The sequence below is a fragment of the Rana temporaria genome, chromosome 7 (genome assembly GCF_905171775.1).
Source record: "Rana temporaria chromosome 7, aRanTem1.1, whole genome shotgun sequence".
In the NCBI taxonomy this organism is placed as follows: Eukaryota; Metazoa; Chordata; class Amphibia; order Anura; family Ranidae; genus Rana; species Rana temporaria.
In genome coordinates this window covers 100919308-100929883 of record NC_053495.1, presented here as the reverse complement: position 1 = coordinate 100929883, position 10576 = coordinate 100919308, and positions in this window count along the sequence as shown.

The window sequence follows — 10576 nt, the reverse complement described above, 5'->3', positions numbered from 1 at the left end:
GTTTTGCTTGGCAGACTTCTGGCATTGGTGAACAAACACTTAAATGTATTATTACATTTTTCTCTGGTGTTTTTCATATAATTTATAGTAGTACAAATGGCACTATTATTTCCAATGACTGTTTGCAACATGGGAACTTTCTTGTCACCTGCCATAACCCTTCCCCCATCTATCCCCATTCCACTCTCCATTAATGTCTGACCACTAACTGACCTGTCTGCTCGATGTAATTCTAATTCACCCTCCCCCTCAATCCTAGTTTAAATACTCCTCCAGCATTCCCATAAACCTCTCCCCCAGCACAGCAGACCCCCTTCCATTCAAGTGCAAACCGTCTTTAGCATATAGGTTGCACCCCAATGAAAAATCAGCCCAGTTCTCTAGAAACCCAAATCCCTCCTTCCTACACCAGGTCTTTAGCCATGCATTCAGCTCTCTAATCTCCCCCTGCCTTTCCTGTGTTGCGCATGGCACAGGCAATATTTCAGAGAATATCACCTTGGAGGTCCTTCCCTTCATCTTGCAGCCTAGTTCTTTAAATTGATTCTTAAGGAGCCTCCACCTTCCATGTATACTGTCATTGGTTCCAATGTGGACCAAGACAGCTGGGTCATGCCCAGCCCCTCCCAGTAATTTATCCACCCGGTCCACCACATGCCGAACCCTGGCACCAGGGAGACAGCAAACCATTCGGTTGAAGCGATCCTGGCGACAAATTATTCTATCAGTCCTTCTGATTATAGAATCCCCTATTACCACCAACTGTCTAGGCCTACCTGCACTCCCCTCCCCACCTCTACTAGATGGGTTGCTCTCCCGGCTGTTAGGGGTAGCAGTAACATCTAGGGCTGCCACCTCTGTGTGCAAATCCCCCCAGATCCCCTCTCTGCACACATCCCCCCCAGCTCTCCTCTCTGCTACCCCCCCTTTCACTGTTCCCTCTCTCAGCACATATTCCCCCACAACTTTACAGTGCACTCCTCTCTGCACACATACCCCCCAGCTCTCCTTTCTGTATAAATCCACCCCAGCTCTCCTCCATGTACAAATCCTTCCAGATTCCCTCTCTGCACACATACCCCCCAGCTCTGCTCTATGTACAAATCCCCCCAGATACCCTCTCTGCACACATCCCCCAGCTCTCCTTTCTGTGCAAATCCACCCCAGCTCTCCTCTATGTACAAATCTTTCCAGATCCCCTCTCTGCATACATACCCCCCAGCTCTCCTCCATGTACAAATCCCCCCAGATCCCCTCTCTGCACACACCCCCCCCCAGCTCTCCTCTCTGCTACCCCCCCTTTCACTGTTCCCTCTCTCAGTACATATTCCCCCACAACTTTACAGTGCACTCCTCTCTGCACAACCTCAGGCTTTTGCAATCTCTCACCTCTTCTGACGGCCACTGGTCTCTATGGTATGTGCAGGCATTTTTTTCTTAATTCAGCAGAGTACAGAGAGCTCTGCCTGCTGTAGCACAGGGCCGAGGAGGAGTTTCAGAGCTCCTCGGCTTCATGCTGCAATGTATCAGTAGGAGCAGCAAGCAGGGACAAGCTGCCTCTGGAATCACTAGCTTACAGTGCTGGGAGAAGAATTGTGCCCGAGGGCAGCAGCAGTGAGTGCCCAGAGCTAACACAGAAAAGTCAGTAGAGGAGAGGGCTGCCAGAGGTGAAAAAAGTCCTGGTGATACACACACTTTGTTGCTGAACTTCTGCTGGTTCCTCCTCAGCGGCTCCTCCCGCAGCTTCAGCAGTAGCTCTCTAGTCTCCTCCTCTCCCGCCTCTGGCCGTAAGTGATGTCACGCCACCGGGATGGGAATACAAAGTCCCTTCATAGGGGGAGAGAAGGGGCAGCGCTGACAGGTATGACTGGTGTGGACTGTGTAGGCTTATGCCGGGTGCAGGAGCGCACTCGGCACATTACAGTCGTAAGTTACAGATGACTACTGTACAGCTAGCGGCGCCAGCTAGTGTGTACAGTGAAGCACACTGCAGGCACTTCACCTGCGCCCCCTCCCACCTGCAAATCGTACCACCAAGGGCATCCGCCCATTTCCGCCCCTGCCTTGTACCGGCCCTGGCAGGCAATAATGAACAAAGTGTTTTAACTATTTCCATCTATTTCCAAAACTACAAAAAAGTTTATGTATATTGGCGTGATGCAGTGCCATTCATCAACATGGCACCCCAATGCACCCTGCTAATGCACATGCATTGCAGGACAATGCAATGCACTGATGTGTATTGTGGTGTGCTGCCAATAAATGATGCACGCCTTATATGGTAGTCATTGGGATCAATTGTGTCTGTCGGTCAGCAGGATTTTTTTCTTTTAGGGAGATTGGTTGACATCAATCATCAAGACTGACAAGGATCTGCATTGTTGGATGACATGATGCTGATGGATCATGAGTTTTTCATCTTTTAATAAAGGACTTGTCAAAAACGGTGTCTTTATTTAGACTTTTTTAGTGTGAATGAGTAAGGGTAATATGTACCTGTTATATTGAATAAAATATGATATTAATGCAACTTTGACATTAACTAAAGCATGACTTCTCCAGAGGAAAATTGCAAGGGAATTTGTATTAACCTCCCTAGCGGTATGATTATGTCAGGTTTTTGATGCTGAAAGCGGTACATTTTTTTTGCATTGAGATTTGGCGTTTTACATTGTAGGCCTGTAATTCTTAGGAATCACTCACTTAAATCTGTCCAAACCAGAGTCTAGTAGACATCCCGGGTATGATGAAGTTTGAAACACTAAATTATTAATTATTATATAATGAATAACAATAATTATAACAAATAATAATAATATAATAATAATAAAAAATATTTAATAATGTAATCAAATCAAAAACACTGAAATTTTCTCAGTTGCAGAATTGTCGCTGTCATTACTTTTAGTGCCTGAAGACGAATTTCCCCACAAATTGCTATCGCTCAATTCTGCAAGTGATTGTAATTTATTATCTCTGTTTTCTAGCTGGTCTAAAACCACCTTTGACATAAACGGACACTTTTTGGTTGCTATGGACAATCTACAGTTTCAAGGCAGAAAGAACAGTATTTATAATATAAAAGTGCCCGTAGGGGATGTGAAATTATTTCATACAGTACTGTAATCTGTAAGATTACAGTATACTGTATGTATTCTGTGTTTTTATTTTTTTTAATTTGGCGCCGATCTCTGCCCCCTGAGCGTCGTAACGTCGCAAGGAACAGAGCTCGGCGGGACTGAGTGATACTGTGTGAATCGAGCGAGGAGACAGCTCGCTCACACAGCGGGGAGACATTGCAGGGTCCAGGGGACAAGGTAAGTAACTATGCCTGGATACTGCGATGCGATCCCGAGTCTGGCTCGGGGATACCGCTATGGTACTGGATTTCTACCCTGAGCCAGACTCTGGATTACCGCCAGGGAGGTTAAGGGAGATAAAGATTCCAAAGCCAACCAACAAAAAAAAGGACTAGATGAATGCATAGGATCATTAGCACATTCACCAGTAGGACATCTAGGGTAATTTTACTGTCCAAACCAGACACATGCTTGCTTCCTAGGGGGAGGATCATATAGACATCCTGTGAAATCATCTGCTGAAAATTTCAATTTTGAGCTTGGGGCAGGAATTAAGATCTCTAGTGCAAGATATCTGCAATAATGGATCAGGAGTGCTATTCACAGTGAACTGAGAGTGTGTCCCAAACATGAATGTACACTAGATGTACACTATGGGGCAGACCCACGTACATCGGCGCATATATAGGCCGGCGTAGCGCATCTCATTTATGTTACGCCGGCTCAACTTAGAGAGGCAAGTACCGTATCCTCAGAGTATTTGCGCCCGACGTTGCGCCGGCACAACATAAATTCCTAGGCGTAAGGCGGCGTAATTGAAAGTAGGAAGGAAGTGGGCGTGTTCCATTGAAATGAGCCGTGACCCCATGCAAATGAAGGGCCGAACGGACGGCGCATGCGCCGTGACGCTGACTATGTTCAGCGCCTCTCTGCGCATGCTCAGAACTAGGCCCAGCGTAATCAGTGAGATATGAACTAGGCCCGGCGTAATTAGTGAGATACGCCCAGGGCATAAATACGCCCAGACATGCGCCTGTCCAGTGCAAAAGTACATCCGTTTGTTTCCCCCCCCCTGAAGCAAGGTACTTTTGTTCTTTTCTTTGTAGCTGTTTGATTTAGAGCCATGTCTGCTCCAGCAGCTCAGAAGAAGAGAAATCTAAATTTTACCACACAGGAGAAGGCGATCATTATCAGGGCCATGGCCGAGTATGATACATTTCTTCATGGAGCATAGAGTGCAAATACCACCCAGGCCAGGAGGAGGGTTATCCTGGCACTGATTGCTGCAGATGTCAATGCGTTGGGGAGTGAGGTCAGATCCCCCAATGACATAAAAAAAAAAAAATGACCTGCGGCGCCTGGTCAAAGGTAAGCTGGCCAGGATGAGCACTCATGCCAGGGGCACTGGAGGGGGACCAGCAACTACCGAGATGCTCACTGCTGAGGAGCAGGTGGTTGCCCAGTGCCTCCACAGGCATCAAGTGGATGGAGTGGAGGGCTTTGACTTCATTGCGGATGCCTTGAGGACAGGTAAGTGTGTTTTATCTCCTATCTGGTGTGTAGCATGTGTGGGGTGGAAGGGAACATGTGACAAGTGTGTGGATCCTCCAACATGTGAATGTTTTGTGTCATCCACAGATGTGCAGGAGGGTGCTGGGCCATCTGGTCAGTCCACACCATCCCCCGGACATCAGGCTGAGTCAGACCACCTGGCAAGCCAGGAGTCCTCTGTGGAAGGGAGTGGCCACACCTCTCCTCAGAAGGTGGTTGAGGAGGAGGAGGTGATGAGTGGGAATGAGGTGAGGCTCCATTTGGAGGAGTCTTCCCCTATGGCTGGCACCAGTCAGCTCTCCATCAGGGGTAGCCCCTCCCGATCCTCCTCCAACAGGGCTTCCCCCCCAAGGGTCTCCCCTTCTCCAAGGCCCCAAGCCACTTCAGGACCCAGGAAGGTGGCTAGGGGGTGTCAGATGTTCTCCCTGAACACCTCAGGAGGGACCAGGCCTGCCAGACCCGCCATATGGGTGAGGTTGCCATTAGTATGGACCACATGGCCCAAAGCATGGCCTCCGTGAAGGAAGCTGTGGAGGAGTTGGGCTGCAATTCCTCAGCTGTGGTCACCTGCCTGGCTGATCTGCAGGCCACCACAGCAGGCCTGGGTGAGGAGTTCCACGCCCTGACAAAGGCTGTCAGGGACAACACGGCAGCCATCCAGGCGGGGGTGCGGCTGCAGGCGGACACCAATGCGGTCCTCACCCGAATCGCCCTGGCGTTGGAGGGCAGACCGCCAGGCATGGAGAGACCAGGGGATGCTCCTCCTCCTGGTCCCCCCCCCATCAGTCTTCCATGAGAGGCAGCACGTTAATATTTTTAGGATTTTTTTCTGTTCGACTTAGGTTATGAGTGTTTTATGTTTATTTTTGGAATATACTCACTCACTGCAGGCTACAGTGTGACTGGTGTTTGAATGTGGGGGTGACATTCCTGCCGGAAAAGGGGTGTCACCCTTGGTCGTCGGGGAGAAGTGATCCCCAGGACCAGGGAGAAGTGATCCCCAGGTCCGTGTGAATGGTGTATGAATGTACAACAACATAATTGGAGCCTTGTCGTGGCGTTGCTGCTCCCAAGTCCTGAATGGTGGACTTGGGCTAATCCAATGTGATGTGGATGTGGGGTGTGTGCTAGGGACCACAGTAGTGTGCATGCATGCATTCTCCTTGTCCATGATGAATGTGTGTGTTTAGCGTAGCCCGCGTCGGGCGCACGTACGTTCGTGGATCGCCGTATCTCCCTCATTTGCATATTTGAATAGCAAAACAATGGTGCGTCCAGCGTATATTTGCGCCCACGATGCGTCGGCGCAGAAAAATTACGTTGGGCGGAAAAAACTATTTTTCAGGCGTATCTCGTTTTGTGGATACAGCGCATAGTTACACTGGTGTATATATACACTTACGCCGCGCATCTCGAGATACGCCGGCGTAAGTGCTTTGTGGATCAGCCTCTATCTATCTATCTATCTATCTATCTATCTATCTATCTATCTATCTATCTATCTATCTATCTATCTATCTATCTATCTATCCTTACACAGTAAGTAGGTGTTTGAACTTTATCATTATTTGTACCTGCACAGGGGTCCTTTAATGAATAGTTCTATTATGGATAGACCTCCAATCCACAGGTGCCAAGTTGACACTATGGAAAGCTCATTTAATGCCAGAAACATTGACACATGTGGATCACAGTGTAATTCAAATTCAACACTTGCAGCATGCTTGATAAATGGCTTCCACAGTCTTGTTCTCATCTGACATTTTTTTGAAAGTTATTATTCACACTGTATTTCATTTTAGTTTATTTATAATTTGCCCAAAATGTTCACAAAAGGAGAAAAACTAGTTTGGTTGTTGCTGTTGCTCAGCTCTAGTCCTAAACTCCTGAATATAGGTAAAGATTTTGAAATCTAATTAAAGGGACTATTTATCATTTGAAGGGAAAACAACTATAAAATTCACAACTAGATGACAATCTTATTTAAAATTATTTGATTTATCATTTTAAATAAGAAAAATAGTATGCTGCATGATAAATATGAATGTTTTACTTTAGCAAGATTTTAAAATGAATCTAGTAGAAAAACAAAAACAGTCTACTTGTCACAAAGTGTCCTTTCAAATGAGCTTGTGTAATGATAGACTAAATAAATATGGGGTAATTAGTTGCTCAATTTTTGTAAGCCTATGCAACGTGTTTCTTTTGCTCATCTTCTCTAAAACTTCCAGAGACGATTAATACAAGCAGAAATAGACTGAAGGGATTTGTAAAACCAAACAGCACTTCAGTAGAGGACATATTGTTGTGAAATAAATTGAAAATGATTTGCCTCATTCCCATTATAAAAGGACAACTGCACCTTTGTTTTAAAAATCAATACTGTAATGAGCCTAACACAGTTATTAAATAAGGAATAAAAATACTATACTTTTTTCCACAATAATTTGTTTCTATTGTCTTCTTAACCTAACCTAATGCCTTGCTAAAATCAACCAAAATACTACCGGAAGTGGCCGTTTACATCGCTAACCAACCATGCAATCTACTGTGGGAGAACGAGTGCACAGGAAGTACTCTACAAGTCTCAACACTCAGTGCAGCTGAGGAAACTCATCCCCATTCTTGCAATATACGTTTCAAACAATGATTTGTCCCTGTCCTTGTGCCTTTCTGTTTAGTAAATCAATCCCATTGCCAAGTTGGTTAGTTGCCTAATTGGTTATTTTAAAAATGCATCAAAATATATGTTAATAAAGGGGAAATTCAGTTTATATCTGCTAAGGAAGTCCTGTACCTGGGACGATACGCGTTTGGGGGGTTCGCAGTGATGTCAGGACAGCCACCCACCTGGTTTTATTTCTTGTATGCTTCCACTCCATGCACTAGGACATAGTGCTATGTTTGTGAGTAATTTTACAATAAATTTGTGTTGCTTTTTTCTATATGGAGAGCACTATGGGTCAGATTCACAAAGCACTTACGCCAACGTATATCAAGTTACACCGACGTAAGTGCAAATGTGCGCCGTTGTATCTGCGCGCAAGACCCACAAACAGAGATGCGCCTAAAAATAAGCTTCACCCTGCCGACGTAACTTGCTTACGCCGGCCTAGAGTGGGCGCACATTTAGGCTGGGCGCATAGTGCCGCTCCCATTGATTAGCTATTCAAACATGCAAATGAGGTAAATACGGCGATTCACGAACCTGCATGCGCCCGACGCATGCTACGTGAGGTGCGCGTAAGTTGTACGTCCGGCGTAAAGTTATGCCCCATAAAGGAGGTGCAACCTAGCAGCAGACATGCAAAGGTCTGCACCAAGGAACACAAGCCAGCGCATTTTACGTTGGACGTGTGTCTGGCTGGGCGTAGGTTACATTCACGGCGTACGCAGTGATCCGGCGTATCTTAGGCAGTTGTTCCGATGTGGTTGTGAGCAGGCGCAGGGGGATGCGTCCACGTTACGGCGCATGTGCAGTTCGTTATAAGTACTTGTCTGGCACTCGGCCCATCATTTGAATGGGGCCACGCCTCATTTGCATGGGTCACGCCCACCTACGCCGGCCTGTGCCTTTGATACCCACGCCACACTGGCGCAACGTTGGGAGCACTGGCTTTCTGAATTCCATGCTTGCCTCTCTGCGCTGCGTCGGCGTAGCGTACATGGGTTACTCTACGGCGGCGTAATGTGCACCATGCTCTCTGTGGATCTGGGCCTTTGTGTTTTCTTTTTACCCTTTCCATGATTACACTTCATTTGTGAGCATTGTTTGGAGGCCATCCATCGTCTGGGGACTTCGATTCCATGTGAATATTTGATCTTACCATTACCCCTGTGCAAGGGAAAAGCACGATTGACCTGCTGTTCACTCAAAGGTCCATACGTTCAGGTGAGCGGTTTGCACTTCTGGTGGAGGAGAGACATTTGTTTGGATTTATGGTGATTGATTTCAGCACTCCATTCACTATCCAAGGTATCCTGCTTCCTTTGTGGTTCTTCTGCTGTGCTTTGGACTGATATATTTCATTCATTTTTATTGCATTTATTTATTTATTTTTGAGCGCTGCACTGCTCTTTTTACATATCCCATTGTTTAACATAATGCAAAATCCATATTACCACCAGCTGCTTTTTCCTCTGTTGAAGCCATCACCAAAATGCCCAGGTGTTGGCTGATGTTGGAAAAAAGTGCAGTGACATCATGCCTGTAGAGGCAGGGCCAGCGCTAGCGCAAGGCAACATGGGCACTTGCCTTACGGCGCTTGCCAGCACCGCCAGGGCGAAAAATTAGCCCACCGATCGTAGAGTGTGTCTGTGTGGGCTGCCACTGCGGGTGGCGCTGACCTGTGCAGTGAGTCACTCTGTCAGACAGTCTCAGTGTGTGACAGACAGTCTCACTGTCTATGTCGTCCTTGGCTACACGGCACGGTGCCTACGTCCTACGTCAGTGAGTGACGTAAGTGGCCCCGCCCCTGGTTCCCCTGCCCGCTCAGCTCAGCCGCAAATAGGGGAGGAGCGAGGGCTGCAGGAGGCGGAGCAACGGATGGACCGGATCCGCACCAGCAGGCAGTGCAGCCTGCGGCATCATCCTGGAGGCGACGGTGACGGCAACCTGTTGAGGGACTCGGGATGGAAGCCGCCCGGTGCACAGATTGGTCAGAAACAGGTAAGGGGGACCAACCTGTTTTAAAGTTTCCTGTAAAAAAAATGGCACACTGTACTGCTGGGATTTGTAGTCCTCTGTAACTGCTGGTATTCTGCATTGCGTTTTATATAATGTATTGGTGGGATTTGTTGTTCCTCTATAGCTGCTGGTATTCTCCATTGCGTTGTATAATGTATTATTACTGGGATTTGTAGTTCCTCTATAACTGGTGTGTGTGGATCAAGTCCAATTGCGACAAAACGTTGGGAGGCGGCGTGCTGACGTCACCGCGTACCTTTCACCCGATACGGGCTGTGATTCCAAAGCTGGCCGGCTTTTATGTGCTCGTTTTTATCTACTTCATGTAAGTGTGTTTGCATTTACTTTCTCTATTAAACATAAGGATTTTACACTATGTGAGCCTTTGTTTTCTTGCATACCTGTGGATGTTCCTATGGGAAGTTTCTGGCTTAGTGAGGACTTACTCTGATAAGGATTCCAATGCTGTGGCTGCCTATGTGATATCATTCCAGTACCTCTTATCATGCTGTGTGAGATCTCTTATAATCTGGAGATCAATTCCATCCGGTAAGAGGCCCTTTTTAACCTTGGTGGAGGATCTTTCCTTTAAAGCACTTTTCTTGTGGATTTCGTTGGTGCACCTGGGAGATTACGTTTATGAATTTGCCTGTGTGGCGGGACTATCTACATTGATTTGAACTTTTTTCACCATTCACTGTTACTTTTAGCGCGATCTCCTTCCCTTTTCATTTGTCTTTGTGTAGTATAACACTTTTGATTGCAGCTTCACCTATTTTTGCTAAAATAAGCACAATATTTTCTTTGTATGATCATTTATGAGGGTAAAGCGCACTTCTACAATAACTCCAAGAAAGCTATGGCCTGGCTCAATGATTGATACAGAGTTCTTAATGAATAAAGAGGAGGAGACAATATCCTCACATGTAGTGAACATGTGGATACTTGATAGTCTGATAGGGTGCCACGTCCTAATATATATGAGAAGAGGGGAAAAACTAGGGGCAAGTTTTTTATGGACTTTTCAGGCACAGTATGCTGGTAAGAATACAGTCGTACAAAGAGGAATTCTCTAAAATTAAATTTAATTGAACATGAAAATACAGTTCATATGTTAAAAACTTGACGTTCCAAAAGGAACTAACTAACAAACTAGCTAGACATTGCAACAGGCCTCCAAAACGTGACAGGAAATAGTCAGATAATAATCAAAACAAAAATAGTAGTATGGCGTTTCAAGAAATATTTCATATGATTT